Raw genomic sequence first — 22,582 nt, forward strand, 5'->3', positions numbered from 1 at the left:
AGCTGTAGCCAGTGATCCCTGACTGGCTCCCATGCCAGTGGCACAAAAAAAGCACCATCTGAACGTGGTCAATACCAGATCTGCCTGACTGGCTCCTGTGCCAGTGGCATGTAAAAAGCACCCGCTACACTCTCGGAGTGGTTGGCGCTAGGAAGGGCATCTAGATGTAGAAACTTTGCTAGATAAGATTGGAGCCTGGTGCAGCCACTGGCTCTCCAGGCCTCAGTCAAACCATCCAACCCATGCCAGCATGGAAAACGGCCGTTAAACAATGATGATGATATATATATGTGCGTGTGTCTTTATATCTGTGTTGTCCCTACCACCACCACTTTACAACCAGCACTGGTGTGTTTACAACTCCTACTCCAGAGCGTCGGCTGCGGGGTCACTCCGAAAAGCTCTATCTGCAACGGTTTCATCTCAAACGAAGGAGAGGGGCTTTCTCCGTCCGGGTTGCGGGTCCGTGGAATAAGCTGCCGGACGAGATAGTGAAGATGCCGACGACCACTCGGTTCAAAGTCTCCCTTGACCTCTTTACATGATCACCACCCTGTACATAACTCCATGTCCCCCTACATGGCCTTGCTTTTTGCTTTTTGAACCAAAAAATTAACTAACTAACTAACTATCCCTGTAACTTAGCAGTTTGGCAAAAGTGACTGATAGAAAAGTACCATGCTTTAAAGAAAATAATAAAAAATAAGTATTGGGATCGATTCAATCAACTAAAAATTCTTCAAGATGATGCCCTAGCATGGCCACAGTCTAATGACTGAAACAAGTAAAAGATAAAAGATAATAATAATGATAATATATAAACTATTCAAAAGCCAATAATCCTGCAACAACCACCAGGTATTATAATTCCTTGCAGACAGACGTTAATCAAACCTGAAGAATCCTTTGATCTCATTTATGCTTTCAATTTTCTTCTTTTTTTTTTTCCCCTTAAAGGAGTTTAATACGTGAAGCATCAAGAATTATTATTATAAGCTGTAAGTGTTAGAGGGTTAAAGTTGTTTAGAGTCCTTTCTAATCATGTCTAGCAATCAAATAAAATCATTAAAATGTATAATTAATTAAGAAATAGTGGGTTTCCCAGCAGCAAAGGTGTATAATATACTGGTTTGAAAAATGTGAATGGATAAAAAGCAAAAAGAAAACAATACACAACATGTTGGCTGAGTAATTAAGACGGTGCAAGAGTGATCAGTAATCACATCAAAAGTTGTTGAAGGTATTAGAGTATGTCTTCAGGCAAGACATTTCTCTATTGTCTTAGTTTAAAATATGATTCTGCTCACACACCACAGTTGATTGGTTTAGTATAATTAGAAAAGAAAAAAAAAAAAAAGATAATAATAAAACAGTGCTTTGAAAAATGTTGCAGACTCATTCACTCAATGAATGCCAGACAGTGAAATAAGATTGGGAAAACAGTTTTGTAAAAAAAAAAAAAATAAATAAGTAAATAAATAAAAATAAGAAGGAAAAAAAAAGAAGCTGAAAGCTGAATTATATGTTCACAATCAACCTAGCATTTTAAAGATAGGCATTAACCCATTAGCATTCAGACTACTATATCAAATGAAATGCTTATCTATTCATGTTTTTTTTGAGTTAATCATGCATTATCTCATAGATTCAAAATTTCAATGATGCAATTGTTTATTTTTAGAATGACATTATAAGATAGGTGTAAGGGGCTAGCAACAAGTAGAATATTAGGGCTTGATATGGCCAGTTTACATGCTGAAAGGGTTAAAATATACACACATTTTACCTCTTACTTTTTTCAGTCATTTGACTGCCCAGGTTGGAGCATGGCCTTGAAGGGTTTTAGTCAAAACAAATCGACCCCAGGACTAATTTTAAAGCTTAGTACTTATTCTATTGGTCTCCTTTGCTGAACTGTTAAGTTACGGGGACATAAACACACCAGCACCAGACACACAGATATATCTATACATACATACGGGTGTGTGTGTGTATGACTCACAAGGCTTTGGCTTGCCTGAGGCTATAGTAAAAGACACTTGACCAAGGTGCCATGCAGTGGGACTGAACCTGGAACGATGTGGTTAAGAAGCAAGCTTCTTATCACACAGCCACGCCTGAATAATTATCTCCAGATGACACAGACTCCTAAAAATGATGATTAACTCTTTAAAACAGAGGAGAGACGAATTTCCTCTTGGAAAGGATACAAGTCTACCATCAACAGCATTCCTAGAATATCTGTTTCTTTATAGCAAAGTAAACTGAGATATAAAGTTGTCTTGATAACAGACTCAACAAAACATCTAAGGAGGATCTGATCTCATGGTTTATGAATTGGGAGCACAACAAAGCTTTGTTTATTTTTGCCTCTACTTCAACATCTGCTTGAATCTTCAGTGCATCTATCCTTGTTTATTACAGATTCATTTATCACTAATCCTTGTAAACATCGCACACACAATTGTGAGCTGTGCTATTCTTATCACAAATTGATCTGTGGTAACACATGTTAGTGATTAGTGAACAGTTTTACTTGGACAGCAGAAGCATGCCACACTAGCCATCCATAATGCTAAGGATAACTCAGGAACTTGGAATCATCATCATCATCATCATCATCATTTTACATCCGTTTTCCATGTTAGCATGGGTTGGACGGTTCAACCAGGGTCTGGTAAGCCATGGAGGCTGCACCAGGCTCTAGTCTGATTTGGCAGTGTTTCTACAGCTGGATGCCCTTCCTAACGCCAACCACTCTGTGAGTATAGTGGGCATTTTTTACATGTCACTGGCACAGGGGCCAGAACAGGCTGGCAAACGGCCACGATCAGTTGGTGCTTTTATGTGTCACCAACACGGACGCCAGTCAGGCGGCACTGGCATCTGCCATGTTCGAAACCTATTTTCCATACGTTCTATTATTCCTTTATCACTGATTCTTTTGACACAGTATCTTTTTTTTGGTGGGTGGGGACCAGACACCCATAATAAACAAGGATATATTAGTTTTGCAGTGTTAGGCTGTTGAAAGACGAAGCCTTACTTCTGGATATTACAGACAAGTAAATGAATTGAAAATTGCTGTTGTTTAGCCCTAGGTCAATTCTGAGCAAGCAGAAGATCTAATCAATGATCAATAAGAAGAATCTACCCAGAGACAAATACTTTGGGCAGACCTTCTCTCTCCCCACCAATCTTGGAGGCCCTACTGAAGAATCATAGACATTACCTTTCCCCTTGACAAAAAAAAAATTGATAGTATAACTTAGTTATTTCATGTCAACATGATTAACAAGTTTCCATTTGTTAATAGGGAGGCAGGGATGTTCTGAGTTCAGATAACCAAGGTCAACTTTGCCTTTCGTCCTTTCAAAGGTCAAAAAAAGGAGTTGGTCTTGTGTCAAAATTAGAAAGAATTATTTGGGGAGCAGGAGTTGCATATGTAACTTCTTTCAAGAATTCTTAGACTGCAGTTGACATTCTATGTGAAAACTCTATACTTTGTCAAAGTGGCCTATCTCATCAAAGGGACATAATTCAGCTATCTTCACTATGCTACTAAGCACTCAGTAAATGCTATAGAGTGGTTGGCATTAGGAAGGGCATCCAGCTGTAGAAACTCTACCAAAGTTGACATCAGAACCCAGCACACCCCTGTGGTTTGCTAGATCCTATCAAATTATCGAACCCTTATCAGCACGGATAACAGACATTAAATGATGATGATAATGATTAACACTACATCATCCAATGTGTCTGCTTCTTTCCCCAGACAGTAAGACGTAATTTGAAAGAGATTAAGCTGCTGCTTCTAGCGGGACGAAGTATTCACACAGAGAGACTAACAAGCTGGTTCATATATTCCAATGTTGATCGCACTTTTGCTTCCCAGAAGGAAGGTCAACAACCGAAATGTGTTGACACAGAAAGTGTATATAGTCTGCTAAAATGCAATTTTGTCCATGATACGAGTTATACATCATGAAAGATAATCAGAAAATGGGAGGTGTAGCATTTGCAAGCATCTTTGTAACTGGGTGTTGTCCACAGTGCAGGAAGGGTGTAGCACTGTAAGACTGTTTGTTTCCTCTGATCAAATGAAGTTAAAATAATAATAATAATAATAATAATAATAATAGTAATAATAACAACAACAACAGGATGGTTTTGTTTAAGATTAAAATATTCTTATTTAAAAATATATTTTTCGTATAATTTACAATAGCATTAAGAAAAAAGAACACAAACACATAAAGAAATACAGCAGAGCATGAACACACACACACTCAAACATATACATACCATACATGCATGCATATATTGCTTGTACATATGCATATACCTACCTACACAAATACACAGACAACTGCATATATGTGTATGTGTGTGTGTATATATATATATATATATTATATATATATATATACACACACACACACACACAGACATATATATATATATATATATACATACACACACACACAGACATATATATATATATAATATACATACACACATATATATATATATATACATATATATGTATATATATATATGCATACACACACACATCCATACCATACACACACTGTACACTCATGGGTGCATATATGTGTGTGTGCATATATATATAAACTCAGACAGACACACACGCACACACGTTTAAATGAAATCCAATCTCCAAATACATGTAAACATATGACAAGTAAACAAGAATTTACTGCGTATTTTGTCTAGCAACAGATATGGCTGGCGTGAAAAACACTGCTGACAAATTGGACATAATGCAACTGCTGCATTAAATATGGCATTCCAACTAACTGAAATCGGCATATCTTTGGAATGTTGAATAAATGTCACCATAACTTTTACAAGTTAGAAACGACTTGAACCTTGAACCACTCTCACATTGATTATCACCAGACAGAAAAACCTGCCATTCTTCTATCCTTACTTGCTTATTATTATTATTATTATTATTATTATTATATTACTATGATTATTATCATTATTATTACTAATTTATTTATTTATTTATTTAGCAATCGTTTATGCACAACATAGCAACAGACAAGTAAGTGGAATCGTAAAACATTTGTAATCTTTCACAGGATTGCTTACAAGTATTTGTTTTTAACAAAGACACAAGGCCTGATGTTGTGTTGTCGGGGAGGGATGAGGTACAGGAGAAACAGTCGCTTATATCAACCCTCCGGAGAAATGAAAGGCAGTGCTTGATGCTCTAGTGATCCTGCCAAGTTCTCTAAACACAATGCATATTCACGAGAACAAATTTGTTACGCAATATGTACATACATACACACACACATGGGCTGACCCATATTTTTGAAGTGAAATTCAATAGACAGAAACTGTAAGGAAGCTCACGTGGTATAGACTGTATTTGTAATTCAATAGGCACAACCGTATTAGATAATTATGTTAAGGGGGAAACATAAGTGCACTTGCACTTAATCGAAGAGCAGCATCATTTGTGTGTCTGTGTGTGTGTGTATACACAGGATGCGGTGAATAAACTGTTGTCTAAATTACGCAAAAATGAAAATAATGCTGACATCTCATTTTAACAGATATATTTACCAAAATTACAGAAAAATATCTTGAAATACTAAAGGGTAAATTTATTCAATAAAATAGCCACTGGCTTCAACCACAGCCTCCTGACAACTTTGGAATCTCCTGCAACTCTTCTGGATGGTCTCCTTGTTTAAGTTGGTCAATACTGCCATAATATTTGCCTTCAGTTCATTTTGAGTGTGTGCTACAAGGCACCTCAACTGTGCCCCACGTATAATGGTTAAGGGGGTTGCAGTCTGGGGAATCAGGTGGCCAGATGTTAGGGGTGATGTGGTTACAGAAATTGTCAGCCATGACTGAGTTCTCCTGCTTGTGTGGTATGATGCAAAGTTCTCTTTCCAGACATAGGATTTTTCAGTAGCCACCCTCTTCATCCAGGGCAGCACTACCTCCTCCAGTAATATTTTTCTTTATATAATTTTTTAAAATCATTTTTATTAAACTCCCTCTTAAATTGAAATGTTATAGACATACTTCTGTGCTAATTCCACCTCCATTTTTTATACCTAAAAATTTGATTTGTATAGATCTCTAATCCTTTTTCAATCTATACTACTAGTATATTCTTAGCTACAATAGCGACAACATGGATTTTTGCTATCTCCTTGCTCTATTAGAGTATTTGAGTAAAATTATATTAATGTGTCCAACTGATTAAAATTCAATTTATTTATTTGTGCAGCTGAAGATAAGCTTTGCATTTAAACTGATGTAATGATTGTACTGTTCAATTAAATTGAGCCACTGGAAACAGTTGTACTGCATCACTTCTTGATATCCTGTTGCTTATTTTGATTTTATTCACCTTACTTTGAGTTGTTGACTGCCATGACACTACATCCTTTAAGGCCCTCATGCTTTCCGAAATCCGCCGAAACTACACCTGATTATATATACACTTTAGAAGAGTTGTAGTGCACCTGAGCACTGTACACAATTATTATTATTATTATTGTACGGATAATACTGCACTGACTTGGTGCTTCAACTTAAGTACCTAATTCAAATGAATCTCAATTATATATATATATATATATACATATACTCTGTTACACATTTCAGACATTTGACTGCAGCCGTTCTGGAGTCAAAGAAATCGACCCCAGGACTTATTCTTTGTAAGCCTAGTACTTAATCTATTGGTCTCTTTTGCTGAACCCCTAAGTTTCGGGGACATAAACATACCAACATCGGTTGTCAAGTAATGGTGAGGGGATAAATAAGCACACACACACACACACATACATATATATATACACAACGGGCTTCTTTCAGGTTCTCTTTACCAAATCCACTCGATTTGAGGCTATAGATAGAAGGCACTTGCCCAAGGTGTTGCGCAGTGGGACTGAACCCCGATCCATGTGGTTGGGAAGTAAGCTTCTTACCACACAGCCACCCCTGCGCCTATAAACACGAAATATGACGGGAATGTAAAAGATTGACCGAATCGAATATGTAAACGTTTCAAAATAAGTGTATTATGCATCAGCCGCAAACTTTTAGTATTTTTTACTTTCAAAACTGTCTTCCGATTTCTAAGTTTTCGACATTGGAGATTCCGTCTCTTATACGTCATTACATGCTGAATATTTGTTCTGATCTTGTTTAACCCCTGTTGTGGGATACAAACGTCTCCATTCAAAAATGTCTGTTTTGAAAACTTTCATTAAAACAATCGTATTTTTATTTCCCTTTTCTTATGAGTTACTTTGTTTCCTAATAAGAAATGCCCTATTTTCAACAATGCTAGCTTAATAAGTTAATTAAATGTTAACGCGGTGCTGAGAAATGAAAACAGAAGCCTACAATAACCTATTTCAAAGTATTTACTGATTCGTTTCGGTAATTCAAGTCGATTAAAATTTTTTTTTTTTTACATTTCCTGCATATTGGCGGTTACTTTTAATTATGTCGCTTCCTCAAAAGAAAACCCCAAACTGTTTTGATTGTCAGATTCTTTAAAAACACATAACAAATCAGAGGAACAACATACATTTCAACTTCAAAGTGAGACGAGTGTGATAGTAAAAAAAATTATCCAATATTCTTTGGACTGAAGGAGAACAGCAGGAAATCGTTTAATTGATGCAAACATCGGTTTATATTAGGTACGTCAGAAATGGCTAGGGTTGTAATTTGTAGAACAAAAATAAACGTATCCTTTTAATTTTCGTCAAAGTCCAGATCGTAAAACTTTCCTTATTGTAACACGAGCGACCAGTGTGTTTAACATGCCACTCACATTAAGGTATGTTTAACTTTAAGCTCAAAGGTTCCTTTTGCTTAGCAGCTGCAGATGAGGTTTTTTGCACACAAAAACAGTAATTTGGCAGAAGCGGGTAGTCGAATCCAGTGCTCAATTGATATTTAGTTATCGACTCCAAAAGGATATAAGGCAAAATCGACCTCGGCCGAATTTGATTTCAGAACGTAAATGACGGACGAAACATTTTTCCCCGGCGTGCGAACGATTCTCCTAGTAAGAAAAATAAAACCAGTTGTTGTGCCTTTATTGACAAACTGACCTTAAGGTATAACATCTGTTTCGACACACGATTTAATCTTAAAATATTTTCTTGAAGCCAAAAGCTTAATATCAAAATTACATAAATTTCAGTTTATTGCCTCCCCTGATTCTTCCAGGGACCTTTATTGTTGATGAATGCATTCATTGAATTTCTACAGGAATTTAATGTAATTTCTAGAACTATAAATGTAGTTTATAATGAGGTAATAATAGTATTGCAGAAACATTGCAGTTGATGCTGTTATATATTCTTGAAACACCAGTGATCTAAAAGATTTGTAGGGAGCAACATCATTATAATCTAGGTGAAAATAGTGAAGTGCCGTTGAATGAGACCTTCATACCCAAACGAAAATATCATAGAACGAAAAACTAGCATGTCCCCTTTTTTTTCAATTCTGAAGTTATCGAAAAAAAAGAAGACTTCCAGGCTTTCAACGTATTGATATTTTGAAGGGATTTAGTAAATAAAATATACTACTTTTGCTCTGTGCGTGTGTGTGTGTGTGTTATTCTGGTGTAGGATATCTTCATGTTTTTATGAGATTTTGTTTCCTACTACCTAGATAAATTTTAAGCCATATCGGAACCCGTCATTCCTTTGTTTCCACGCATACTGGAACTATATGGTTCTTCCCTTGTTTGATCTGGAATATCTTTACTAATTTATCATTTTCTGTATTCTTTGCTTGTCTTCTCAAGAATAAAACAGATGGGCAGGGTATCGTCATTTAAACTTAAATATGAATGTGTAAAAAGTACGACCGGTGTTCTGGAGTATAAAAATGGTTATTCTTCGATATTTGTCTCTAAAACAGTATAGTCGTCATTTTTACATTTTAAATATGGAATATTCTTTTTCTAAATTATACCAATCTCAAAATATCCAGTTGAAGTATTGCCACAGAAAGAAATTAAATGTTTATGCACACACACACACACAAGAAGACAAAAATATGGCATTTTACTTTTATACAAATTTTATATAGCTTTAATAAGATTTGGTAGAAATGTAAAAGATGGTGCATTTGTATAATTGCAAGATATACATATATATATATATATATATGCACACACACACAAATTTTCATACCCACGGGAAGAGTACCCATCTTTAAAAAATAAAGATAATAGTCTATATTAGTTAATTCGTTTTTTTTCTTTTGTAAAATCGTTGCCAAAAGTCTTAGGTCAGGTTGTCATAAACAATATTCTCAAGTATCCCCACCCCTCCCCAAATAATAATGATAGAAAAAAAGAGGAAATTATATAAATTTACTTATTAATGACTTAATAGTCTTAATTTATATAATGAAAAAAGTTTCGAATCTTTTCGGTTTGACCGGCAGATTTTTAAAATAATTTCTTTGTAACGTTTCCATTTGGAAAGTTCAGAGTAACATTATCACAGTATAAAATATCCATAGATTTTATAAAGGAGAGAAGAGTGGGCAAAGAAGAAGGACAAAACGAACAAAGGACAACGAAAGTAAGGAAGATGACGATGGCGGTAGTGATGGGGAAAAAAATAATAAATGGTAGTATGTTATTCTTTTTTAAAATATTTTCTTCATCTTTGCAATTTAGGTGTTTATAATCATTATAAAAAAAAACAACGTTATCTTAGAGTAAAAACAAATTTAGAACTTAATATGTGATGGGGACATGGAGACAGGGAACATCTACACCGGAAAACGAACTACTAGAACCAGCAATAACGTTCCCTTCAAATCATTCCTAACTGTAATTATAAAAAAAAAAGAAGGATGCAATGTATTAGGTGATTATGGATACACTACACCTGAAAAATATTAAAATATAGGATGGGCACGGCTGGAACATTTGTTCGTACTCGATTACAACTGTTAAGGGGCTAACGAATAAAAGATTTTGAATATTCCTCCATTGAGTATTTCTATAATTCATAATTAGATATTTTACACATCTTATTCTTTCTATTGCATTATAAGAAGTCTTGAACATCAATTCAAATTATCGCAGCTTGTATATGAACCATTATAAATTTGTCAGCCACTCAAGCAGTTGATATTCGCCGTTGTAAGCCAATAAAGAGGCCCTTATGTGGTCGCTTGATCTGCCAAATAAAATGCAGCCAAAACCCCTTAACTCACGCCTTACTATCTTAAAACTGAGTAAGGGTAGTCTTGAATTTACAGACATGGTAGAAAAAAAAAAGTGACGAGATAGTGACAGTCGAAATGCATTGTGCTCGAACAGAGCTGACCTGGGGTTAAATAACAACAACAACAACCACCATTGTTTTGAGGCTTCTATAGAATTATGAAAAGAAATAATACACGGTTTTGTTTCTCTTGTTTTGACCTCTCCATAAGCTATTGAAATTTTCCTTGAACTTAAAAATAGTTACTAAAAATAGGAGAAAATGGAAAAGAATAGACAAAAGTAAAAATTGTCAAGAACACAAAAATCAGTTTTAAGGATTTCTTTGTAGACTACGAGCAACATATTGTCTATGAAAGTTAGTTCAATTACTTCATAAAAGAATTTAAAACCTTATAAATTAAATCTTTCACATTCTGGTTTAGAAGAATATTAAATCAAAAATAACCCCACTTACCATCTACCTTTCTAAGACAGAACATCAGGCCAAACAGCATGTTACTATATTCTCCTTCTCTACTAATTCAGTCACATCAAATATATTTCATAAAAATTATATATAAATATATGAAAATAATTCTCTATTATGTCTTTATGAGAAATATTCAACACCATCCCCTTTATTGTTGCCTTGAGCTGTATGTCATGTAATACACTGAAAATATTTCCCTGGCATCCATGCATCATATGATACACATCCCCTACTCTTTTCTTCCTTTTTCTCAACCACCAGAGTAACTTGGCACTTATGAAAGGAAACCATATATACTTAGAAAGTATAAAACAAGACCTAACTAAAATTCTCAATATAAAAAAAAGAAAGAAAAAGCATGGATGTTTAGGATAAGCTTATGAAACTGCTTTGGACAGGCAAAGGGTAAATGTCCATTTTTCTATTATGAGTTGGGCTTCATATAACCGGAGCTCAGTACATCTCCATTCCACTTGGTTCTGTCGTATAATTTCTGAAGTTCAGCATCTTGAGATCTAACCTCATCTCTCTCTCTCTCTCTCCCCCTCAGTACACATCAGTTTCCCACTCACTTCCAGAAAGTGTTGTCCATATCTATATTGGTTGACCGGTCAACAGAGAGGCCCTCTATGTGGTTACTCAACCTGCTAAAGAAAAAGTAACCAAATTCCACCTCAAATTACATCTACTGGATAAAAAAAATGGATACATTAGATAATTAGGAAGGATACATTAGATAATTCAATCATATAATCCTAGAGCAGTGATTCTTAAACATTTTTTTGTAGACCCAACCCTTTATGAAGTTGTTATGCCAAGCAGCCACCTAAATGTTAAGTGCAGTATCATGACCGAATTAACTTAAAATGAATGATAATTTATAAATTTTACTCTAAAACTGGATAGTATAAGCTTTTAACAGTGAAATGATAAAAAGACTGATAAAGACTAAAGTTGTTAATTAACTTTATACATTGCAAGTTAATGACTTCCTTGTGCCTGATGAGATCTCATTTTATTTTAATGATCATTAAAAATACACATGATAAAAGTAATCGTTTTATCATGTATGGTGTAATTACTACTATAGGTAACACTTAGTATGTTGTTACCTCATAACTCCCTAAAGACTAACATTCCCTTCAACATGCCCAGTGCTCCCTTGTGGTGGTGGTGGTGGTACTACCCATGTTGAGAACCTCTGTCCTCGATTAAATACAGGATGGGCATAGATGAAACAGTAGTGTGACTGGGTGAGGCCAGAGCAATGCTTTAATCAAAGCAGCACTTTTGGGTCTGCTTTATAAGCTTAGGGTTCGAGGGAAAGGGGATGCAAACTCAAGGGTTGTTCCAAGCAGCACACATTTCAGCCACACAAATGAGCTTAAGTACTTTTAATAACGTCTGCTAAATTAGGGTTGACCTGGGGTAAGACAAATGCCAGTAACAACACTTCTTTTGCACATGTAACTGAAAGCATCAAACTGGTAGAGTTGTTAAAGTGTTGGCTAGACTAACTCACAGTATTTGTTCTAACTCTTTGCTCTGAACTAAAATCCCAGCAAGATCAAGTTTGCCTTTTATTCTTTCAGGGTCAATAAAAAAAAAAAGTACCAAGCCAGGATGGATGGTTGATTGACGTAACTGTTAAATGATTGGGCAAGATGCCTTATGGTATCTTTTCTGGCTCCTTATGTTCTGACCACAATGCCAAGAATGACACTAGTGCTAAGCTCTATCACCAGCCCAAGGTAGTAGACCTTCTCTCAGATAAACATCACTGAAATGAAGAGGGGAGACTTGCATGCCAATAGCTGGTCTTCCTCAAAAACAATTTATGCACAATCAACACTAACTGAAGGATGTTTCTGATATCTATAATATCTAGCTGCTTTCTCAACTATCTTTGTTGCAAACTGACACTTTTACATAATCAACAGAACATACTGTTCTACCTCTCAATAAATTTTAACATATTCAATACCCAAGTTTCACATGCAGCATCATGCTCTGTACACATGCCTTTTATGGCATAAAAAGAAAAGCCCTATGTTGCCAACAAAAGCAACAATTCCTTTAACTTCTCTTCCCTCTGGTAACTATGCTTTCTCTGTATACATGTCAGCACAAAATATGTCACCTAGATAATTATTTGGGTGACATAAATTATGCTAGGGTAATGCTGATAAATCAAAACTATCAATGACATCTAGTGAGCCATGTGAACAATACATGGACTTTATTTCTTAAGTGCTCCGGCTGGTGAATCTCAAATCTAGGACCTCATGCTGTCTGTCTGCCAGAGATATAATAGTACCTTTTGTTTATTCACTGTTTGCACTAAGTACACAGTTTTGTGTTTCTAGCTGTTTCTCTTTATATATATATATATATATATATATCAAATATAGTCACTTTCCAGATGGTACTAGGATTTTGTGTATTTTGTTACTAATAGGAACTTTATACTCTAGAATATTCTTCCAGGTTTGGAACTGTTCTAGTAGTATTTTAACTTATTCTGTAATAGGGTTCATCTGTCTATAAAAGTTCCAAGGCATCACAGAGCTCACCACCTAAACTCACTTTGCTTACAACATCCTTCATACAAGGCTTCAATGATTCATGAGCCATTCATTTTTTTTCTTAGCTTTCTCAGCACCCACGACATAACAACATGTGGAACTCTGTCAAATAGCCTTGGCTTAGAATATCTGTTATATTTCTTGCAACAGTCAAGAAATTTGGCATCTATGGTTGCATGTGACAAACCTAAAACAACAATTTTATCTAAGATATTCTATGCTCACTTTGTTTGAATTCTCTCACCTACTTTTAAGACTCAGCCCATCAGTTTTTTTTAGCCTCTATAGTTACCCAGTTTCAGTGCATAGCTCCTGCTCTGATGTAGTAAAGCAAACAACTGTACACAAATTACAACAAAAGTATAACTGAAAATGTCACAATGACCCAGTATGATATCATTATGAATAAAATATAGAAAATGAATGGGTAATTTAATTTCACTGTGTTAGTAAATGTTTTCTACTCTGAAAATAGCCTTATTGCAAGTCCTACTTCATAAATATATTGAATAAAAACTGAAATAAGAGCATTGTAGGTTGCTTGAAGCATTGTGGTAATGAAGTAAAAAAACAAAATAGTGAAGACGGAGAGCTTCTTACAACACAGACAGGAAAAAGTTTAATAACTTTTACATATTTCATCAACTAAAGGTCTTTAACCAATACTGTTTAGGCAAACATTTCTTGGCTTTTACTTCTCCTGATGGGCTTTTGAGTCTGAAATACAATATCATCATCATCATTTAATGTCTGTTGTCCATGTTGGCATGGGTTGGACGGTTTGACCGGGCTGTCATGCTGGAAGGTTGCACTAGGATCCAGTCTGATTTGGCATGGTTTTCTATGGCTGGATGCCCTTCCTAACACCAGCCTCCAAGAGTGTAATGGGTGCTTTTATGTGCCATCAGCACAGGTGCCATTTACGTGACACCAGTATCTGCCATGACTGCAATTTTGCTCGGATTGATGGGTTTTCTCAAGGATGACATAATGCCAAAGGTCTTGGTCATTGGTTCCATGAGACCCAACACTCGAAAGGAGCTTGGACACTTTGCCTCTATGAAACCCAATGCTCGAAAGAAACTCAGACACCTCACCTCTGTGAGGCCTGTTTGAAAGGAACTCGGCCACCGTGATTCCGTGAGGCCTGCTTGAAAGGAACTCAGCCACCTCACCTCCGTTAGGGCCAACATTCGAAAAGCTCAATGCTTGAAAGGAATTCAGTCACTTTGCCTCTGTCAAGCCCAATGCTTGAAAGGTACTCAACCACTTTGCCTCTGTGAGGCCCAACAGGGCATATTTAAAAACTACCCTGGTAAATTATATATAATCATTTGTATGTACAGAAGAATCCAGAAAAATATTGGTGATGATGGTCCAATAAAATCTGTTATAATAGTGATTTCAAATTACTGCATTCAGTATGGCTGTGTGGTTAAGAAGTTTACTTCTCAACAATATGGTTTTGGGTTCAGTCCTACTGTGTGACACCTTGGGTAAGAGTTTTATACTAGACCCCTCAGCAGACCAAAGCCCTGTGAGTGGATTTGATAGATGGAAACTGAAAGAACCCCACTGAATGTGTGTGTGTGTGTGTGTGTGCGTAACTGTGTCTAGACCTCGTGTGATGATTGTAAACAAACATTATTATCATACATGTGAGGTTGTTCATTTCCACTTGTCTGTGAAAAAAAGATATCTGGCTATGAGAAAGTATTATCTTGCTTGGAAACAGATGAGGAGTTTCTAACAGGAAGGGCTTCTAACCAGAGAAAATCTGTTTCAACAAATTCAGTCCAACCCATGCAGGCATGGAAAAGTGGACATTAAAATGATGATGATGATGGTTGTGCTGTTTTGAATACTGAGTCCTGCTGTCACTCCACCCTCTCTCATCAATACCATTCATACCTCTATCACATTCATGATTCTCACTCTACAAAGAAGCTAGTGAGCAAGCAGATATATGAGGTTGCAGGGTTCCCTCAGAAGTAGTCATGTCTCTTGAGAATATGGCTACCTCTCAACAGCTGATACCATAATAAAATGCACCCAGTACACTCTGTAGTGATTGGTGATAGGAAGAGCAACCAGATTTAGAAACATAACCAAAAATGAATGTAGGTGAGATGAAGTCCTCTGTGTGTGTGGGTGCTCAGCTCTTCTACGTGAAGATGCATAGCTTAGTAGTTAGGATAGTTGGCACATGATCATAAGGCCATGAGTGCAATTCCCAGGGGCACATTGTATCCTTGAAGAAGACACTTATTTCCTGTTGCTCCAGTCCACTCAGCTGACAGAAATGAGTATATTACTTGTATTTTGAAGGGCCAGCCTTGTAACATTCTGTATCACATTGAATCTCCCTGAGAAGTATGTTAAGTGTCTGTGTGTCTGTGGAGTGCTTAACCACTTGCTCTTTAATTTTATAACCTGATCAACTGAAACCCAAATGAGTGCCAGTTCATGTCTTCTTGTCTCAACATCACATGCTAATTGCAAACAAATACCTCAGTCATACAACCTGTGTCGCTTGTTTGCTATCCTCTATGAAAACATATCTAGCTACTGTGCTGTTTATGTTCAAAGACTGGGGGAAATATTACCTTGCTCAGAAACAGGCAAGGGTTGACAATAGGAAGTGCATTCAACCACAGAAAACCTAGAACAAAATTTACCAGACTCATGCAAGAAATGGAGAAAATGGATGTTAAGATAGTGATGATGATAATCAATCATTGCATCACAGAAATATTTATAGATTTATAGATATAAGAAATGGTCACAAGCTGCTAGTCAACACAAGTAATGTCTGAGTACCTCTATATGGTCACTTGATCTGCTAAAAATAGCAGTTTCATTTTCTTCAAATCTCACTCTACTGTTGTAAAACTGAGACATGGTGGCCACAGTTGGAATGCTTTTGATTATACATCTGTTGGAACATGACTGATAGGGAGCTGAACAACAACAACAACAAATCCTGAAAACACAAGATATGTGAAGGATGAGGTCAGCTCAACCAGGAATACATATATTTTTGTTAGCCACGAGTGTATGCATGTCTGCATATGTATGATTGCATGACCATGCATTTAGTAATGTATACGCACACACATTTATGCAAACATACATTAATATTTACATAAATTTATATCCACAAGCGATACATAATACATTAGATAAGTTTCAGTTAATAGTAGTGTAAGTTGCATCTGTTCTAAAAGCCCGACCATGCTAATAAGCATTAAATATTAATTTGGAACTATTCTAGACTATTGTTCTACGAGTATGGCATTTATAGTTATTTGGGTGTGGCCGTATTGTACAAAGGAATGTGTTCAAATCGGTGCAATCTGGGTACGGTCCATATCAGTATAGTTTGCATATACCCAGAAAGCATAATACAAGCAAAAGCAAGAGGGAATAAAAAATAAAAAAAAACAACAAGTGGTAGTTCAAAGTCAATGCATTATCCTGTGATGTAGAGGAAGAGATATTGATGTTTAGAGCATTTGTCCTTCGTTAAAAGAGATGGAAGGAGAAGAGAAGAAAAAATAGAGAATGAAAAGCAGAAAAAAAAAAAAGAAAATTATGAATATAGTTATGAAAGAAGTGTGGCAACTGATGGTGACTAGGAAACAGAGATAGGGTTATACTTCCTTGAAAGCACATTCTACTGTTTCAGAAAAGCCTGGACATAAGATAATATTGTCCTATGTTTTAAAAAAACAGGAGTATGATAGGAGCATTTCTGGACTTACGTTTGCTCAGACAGTGCAGACTTGGGCTTAAACAATGGCTAGACTATTTGACATACAACATGCTGACTAAAGCTTAAATACTCATTTGTTAATGTATCAAACAGAGAAACTGCTTATTCTATTTTAACCAATAAAAATATGCACACAATTTATGTAATGATGAGACATATATCATCATTATCATCATTTAATGTCTGCTTTCCAAGCTGGCATGGGTTGGATGGTTTGACAGGAGCTGGCAAGTTTGAAGGTTGCAACAGGCTCCAACCGTCTGCTTTTGGCATGGTTTCTGTGGATGAATGCCCTTCCTAATGCCAACCACTTTACAGAATATACTGGGTGCTCTTTATCTGGCACCAGCACAGGTGCTGTGGCATATAACAATGAAGCCACTGCACAGTCACTTCTAGAAATAGCAGCCAAATCATCCTAAATACAATATTTTTAAACAGAACACATTGGATGCTGCAATTCTAGATAAACTGTCCGAAAAAGAAAAAAAAAAGACCAGATGCAAGGCTTGAGTGTCTTTGATCACAGGTCTGCTCAATCAGAGCTGACCTGGGGTTAAACAACAACCTAAAGACATTTAATTATTTGGTTTAATAGCAGCACCAACGAGTACAACATATTAAAATATCATTTAAGTTTGTTTTAATTCCTCTAGTAATTCATGGAAAGAACAATCTCTTGCAGAATTATTTTTGAACATGTTCAGGTCAAGAACAAGGTTGCAGGAAATTCTGTTAAGAATCACTTCACTGTTCCTGTTTTTCTTTGTAGTAATGTTCTCCTTGTAATATGCGTCCAGTGCAGAACTGACCAGTTTTGGTTGGCTGAGTAACTCCAGTTAGTTTCAATCAGATATTTCTGAAGTATAGTGACAGCTGATGAGTGAGACCAACAACTATAAATATATTGTGGAAGAAGCATTTACAATGCTGTTCAACCAGCTATAGATAGCAGTCAAATGCCCTTCAAATTAACACTATCAATTTAAAAAGAGAAAGACCTATTATATATTATCTCTTTACTGCTCACAAGGGGCTAAACATAGAGGGGACAAACAAGGACAAAGGGATTAAGTCGATTAGATCGACCCCAATGCATAACTTGTACTTAATTTACCGACCCCGAAATGATGAAAGGCAAAGTTGACCTTGGCGGAATTTGAACTCAGAACATAAAGCCAGTCGAAATACTGCTAAGCATTTCGCCCGGCATACTAATGTTTCTGCCAGCTCGCCGCCTCAAAGACCTATTATATATAGTCACAGATACATAATGCCTAAAAAAAGGTCGTAGTTTCAATGTACTTGATCTTAGGGTTAAACAGCAACATTAATGTTCTTAGTTGTTCAATGATTTGACCAATTAGCTGAGCAAGATTTCATATTACTCTCTCAGGAGATATTTTACTTACTAACTCTGAAAATGATAGGCCAGACTGTATATGAAATTGTTAAAGGTGCAGTAAAAAAAATATAAAACAATATATTATGAAATCTTTGTAGAACACTAATAAATCACCAATCCTCATTTTGTTAAGCAGAAATAAATGTAATTGAACACCTATTCTTTAACCCCTTAGTATCTGGCCAAAATATTCTATTTGTTTTATGTTCAAACTGGCCAGATCTGGCCTCTCACACCATCCCTACAATATCAGTCTAAAAATTAGCATTTACCCCATTAAAATCTCAAAGCTATGAGATAATGGATGATTAATTCAAAACAATGTGAATAAATACGCAATACATTTGACAGAGTAATCTGTATGCTAATGGGTTAAACTACGTAGTTTTGATATCTTTTAAATGGGTACTGTTTCAGAAACACAATATTTATGGTTAGAAAATTTAAAAATATTAAGACAGAACCAATATAAAACAGAAAATGTAAACAGTTTCTGTCTTAAATCTAAATACGACAATCCCAGCTGTCAGGTCAAGTGATTTTATCCAGAAGACAAAACCAAGGTCTTGAAATGTTGATAGCGAAATGAATCTTAGAAGATTGTTATTCCAAACAAGCCATAAATCACAAAATCCTAAAGAAAAACATTAATAAAAGAAAATCTGTTAACAGTCATGTTTTTACTTACGCAAGCATGTGCGCAACACAAATGCACACACAATGAAGATTCTAATAACCACATTGTCTTTATAATATTGTTTTTACAAACCAGAGAAGAAACCTCAATGCAGATGTTCAACATGCTACAAATAGCAACTAGATCACCCTAATGTCCCATCCTACCGCCTTAAAAGATAAGGCACACTGGATAATGCAGTTCTAGATATACTGTGTATGGAATGACAAGTCTACTCAATCAGGGCTGACCTGGAGTTAAACCATAACAATCTTGTGTTTATGTAGTTTATTAAAAGTAGGCAATACCTTTCCAAGTTCCACTTAAATATAACCCTTTCTACTCTAGGCACATGGCCTGAAATTTTGAGGGAGGGGGCCAGTCAATTAGACTGACCCCAGTATGTAACTGGTACTTAATTTATCGAAAGGATGAAAGGCAAAGTCGACCTCGGGAGAATTTGAACTCAGAACACAAAGACAGATGAAATAACACTAAGCATTTCACCCAGCATACTAACAATTCTACCAATTCACCACCTTTCTACTTAAATATAACACCAAACTATAAATATTAATCCAATGTATATAGTACTTTATATAGTGTATATAGTACTCTACTGCAAATATTTATAGAACTGAATGGTTCAAACTAGTGAGATTAAAAAGCCTCGGGTACCGACACAATTTTCTACTTTCAGAGTGTTTAATCTCAAAAACTTTCAAGTACATACTGTTAAATCAAGCCCTGCCCCAATATCTGCAGTTTGAAAAATAATATGTCTACTATATGTATTTAGTATTGACAAGGATGTTAGAACTGAGTTAATACCATGCAGATACAAGCATAAATGTGATCATTGCAAGTACTAATAACTATAATGGAATATCTCTGTTAAGCTCTCTGGGTCAAGTAGACTCACAGTTTCTGGCCTCAAACCATTGCAGATGGGATTTTGGAAGGAAGTCAATGTGGAGTCTGCTACTAGTAGGTTACAGTTAATAAGGTTTTTCTCTGTTGCCAACAGTGTGAGAAATGTACTGTATATAGTGACAGGAACCGTTTGACTTTGTCAGTTTATATTAGCCTGGCTGAGTGGTTGAGAAGTTAACTGGACATGAAATAAACTTTCTCTTTTACTGGTTTTTATTATTTTATATTTTTTTTGTGGGATGTTGGTGGGGCAGGGATTATATTTTGCAGAACATGGTTAATTGTTCAAAAGTATCTTAGATGAGGGAGCTGTTATTTGCCACATATAAACATAGTTGATTAACCCTTTAGCTTTTAAACCAGACATATCCAGCCGAAATAATCTATCTATTTTATCTTCAAACCAGCCAGATCTAGCCTCTCACACTTACCATACAACATCACTCTAAAAATAAACAATCACGTCATTGAAATCTCAAACCTACAAGGTAAGGCATGACTAATTCAAATCAATGCAAATAAATTAGCATTACATTTGGCAGAGAAATCTGAATGCTAAAGGGTTAAGGTCCTACTATAAAATGTGTCCTCAAGCATAACATTCTCCATTTTGATGTACATGATGACATGAAATGAGGCGAGAAAGAAATGACCAAAACAACAGTCTGAAGATGCTATAAAAAGAATTAGGTGAGAGATGAAATACAGGAAGCCAAGCCAATCATCTGTAAACATGATGACAAAGATTTCTAAACACTGTATATTAGATAACCATTTATCTTTATTTCTTCAACAATGCCAACTTCAACCAAAGCCTCCACAAACCATCAGATGTGACCTTTGTGGACAATAGTTCCATGCAAAAAAAAAAATCCATCTTGCCAGCCATGAAAAAGGCACCAACATATATAAGAAAGCATAAATTCAGAAACAAGGAAGAGCTGATAATATTTGATATGATGAAGGTAGATTAAAGATTGTGAGCTACTTAAAATAACGTAATGTGATGTGTTGTGACGTGGAAGATTTGGGACTGGGCCCACAGATGCCTGTCCTCACAAAATAGTCAAAAACACAAACATAAAACAACAAGTGCAGACGAGCCTAAATGGTTAAGAACTATGATTTGCAATCGATGTACACCCAAGTTTAATCCTTACTGCATGGCACCTACTTCTACTACAATCTTGAGTTGACCATTGTCTTTTGAGTAGAATTTGTAAATGGCATCTGTATGGAAATCATTTACATAAGTGTGTGTGAGGAAAAAGAGCAAGACAGAAAGAGGTTTGAGCAAATCTTTATATCAACATAGGCGCGTGTGTGTCTGAGAAGACAAAGCTGTTTTTTTTTTAATTTGATTTGCTTGGCAGCTACTGAATTTCATGTCCAATCTCCATGCATAACATCATGGGTTTCTTCTACTACATCATTGACTCACCAACGCCTTGTGGATTAATTTGGTAGAAGGAAACTGTGCAGAAGCCTATCATGTACACACACAAGAATGTAAATGTAAGCGCATGTGTATAAGTAAAACAGTGATATGATGTTTACATTCCTTGTTTGATATTACAACCAATTGCTCTGTACTTTCAAATGTCCACAAAATAAAGAAAATAAAAAAAACTCTTTGACTCACAAAACATGCAAGGGTTGGTGACAGAAAGTGCATCCAGCCATAAAATCCTACCTCAAATAAGTACCATCTCAACCCAAGCTAGCAGGGAAAATGGAAGTTAAATGAACGAACACACCCACCCGCAAATCTACAGAGAAAAAGAGCATTTAATTACTTGAGAAAATAGAAATATTAATACCTCATTGTTTTTGCGTTATGAATTAATAATATGCACATACAGTTTTTGTCATCAAGTATTTATGAATGTCTATATACATATACTCATGCATACACTCACAGAGGCACACACACACACACATGCGTGCACACACACACACACATATGGCATTATTTTATAAAATTGCAGATAATTGTTGTATAATAAATGAATGTGTTTGAATTGTTGAAATATTTTCATGAATTTGATTCTATTCTTTCTGTGCGCCGTGAATGGAAGAAAGCTTTTAATACCATTACCAGTCCCACCATTTAAACAAACCAAAAGAAAATTCTAACAAACATTGCAAAAACATTCACAACAGGAAATGCATTGGATGATGTCACCAAAACATGGTAAACATGTTTCCATCTCAGGTGAGGTTAATCAATAACTTTTACTTTGATGGTCCACTGAGATATGTCATCCCTACTACCACTTTCCACCGCCAACCTCTCTTCTAAAAGGTGAGTAATCAAGTTGCTTCTCTACAACAAGAAACCTTTTCTCTTCTAGCCCTTTTCTTTCATACCTTACCCTTCTTTCTAGCCTTCATTCTTGGGGGTCATACTCTTCCAAGCCATATGGCAACCTCATTAGTGCTGGTGCCACAAAAAAACAGCAC

General features: G+C 35.8%; 1 long non-coding RNA gene across 1 annotated transcript; it reads right to left on the reverse strand.

The window, feature by feature from the left end:
• Positions 1 to 1,981: 1,981 nt before the first annotated feature.
• Positions 1,982 to 15,633, reverse strand: LOC118764657. Its single transcript, XR_005000475.1, has 3 exons — positions 15,499 to 15,633; positions 2,291 to 2,293; positions 1,982 to 1,997 (listed from the first exon to the last, which is right to left on the reverse strand). It is a non-coding gene; the product is annotated as an uncharacterized LOC118764657 (long non-coding RNA).
• Between the last annotated feature and the right edge of the window lie 6,949 nt (positions 15,634 to 22,582).

Source organism: Octopus sinensis, linkage group LG1, assembly GCF_006345805.1.
Source record: "Octopus sinensis linkage group LG1, ASM634580v1, whole genome shotgun sequence".
NCBI classification, from domain to species: domain Eukaryota; kingdom Metazoa; phylum Mollusca; class Cephalopoda; order Octopoda; family Octopodidae; genus Octopus; species Octopus sinensis.